The sequence below is a fragment of the Bison bison genome, unplaced genomic scaffold (genome assembly GCF_000754665.1).
Source record: "Bison bison bison isolate TAMUID 2011002044 unplaced genomic scaffold, Bison_UMD1.0 scf7180017863181, whole genome shotgun sequence".
NCBI classification, from domain to species: Eukaryota; Metazoa; Chordata; class Mammalia; order Artiodactyla; family Bovidae; genus Bison; species Bison bison.
The window spans coordinates 22,454-23,160 of record NW_011493753.1 but is presented as its reverse complement, the minus strand read 5'-3'; positions in this window follow the sequence as shown (position 1 = coordinate 23,160).

The window sequence follows — 707 nt, the reverse complement described above, 5'->3', positions numbered from 1 at the left end:
AAATTCAGGAGAGCCATCATAGATACTCGTGGGACTGCAAGGAAGTAAGGGGAGGCTAGAGGTGCACTTCACCCATAGAATGGGTGCTTAATGATAGCCCTGCCCTCTTCCCTCACCTCACTGCTGCTCTTGCTGCCAAATGATGCATTCTTATGTCAGACTATGATCTGAAAGGCCCCGGTTGTCTAGTGTACTGAGGGAAGGCAGGTGGTACTTTCAGCCACTCTCTCAGGGATACTTGCTCTTCAGATGAGGGCTGTGAAACAGTGGGGCTTTGCACAGAGAGGGACAATATGAGGGGAGAGTGGTATAGGGGAAGATTCAGAGCATTGACGATTCAGCCTGAGAGAGAATGTGGCATGCATGCGTGTGTTGAGGGGGGGGGTGGTGGTCAGCAGTGGGGCAGAGTACGAAAGAGTCCAGGCATTTGGGCTTTAGAATGAAAAGGGTGGAAACATTAAACTCTACTTGTGCTTACTCTCAGACCGTCTCCTAATCTGTGGTCTCAACCCCAAACTGCTCCTTCCAACAACAGTTAGCTCTGTGAGTCCAGTCTCTACAATACTAGAGCTACCCCTCTGTTACCCGTCTACAATGAAACCATACCAGCACGAAGTCCCTTTAACCAAAGTTAAATGAGGCAGTGGAGATCTTGAAAAGTGTCACCCAGCCTTATCAGAGATTATAATGTACTGTGGAGGCAAAAA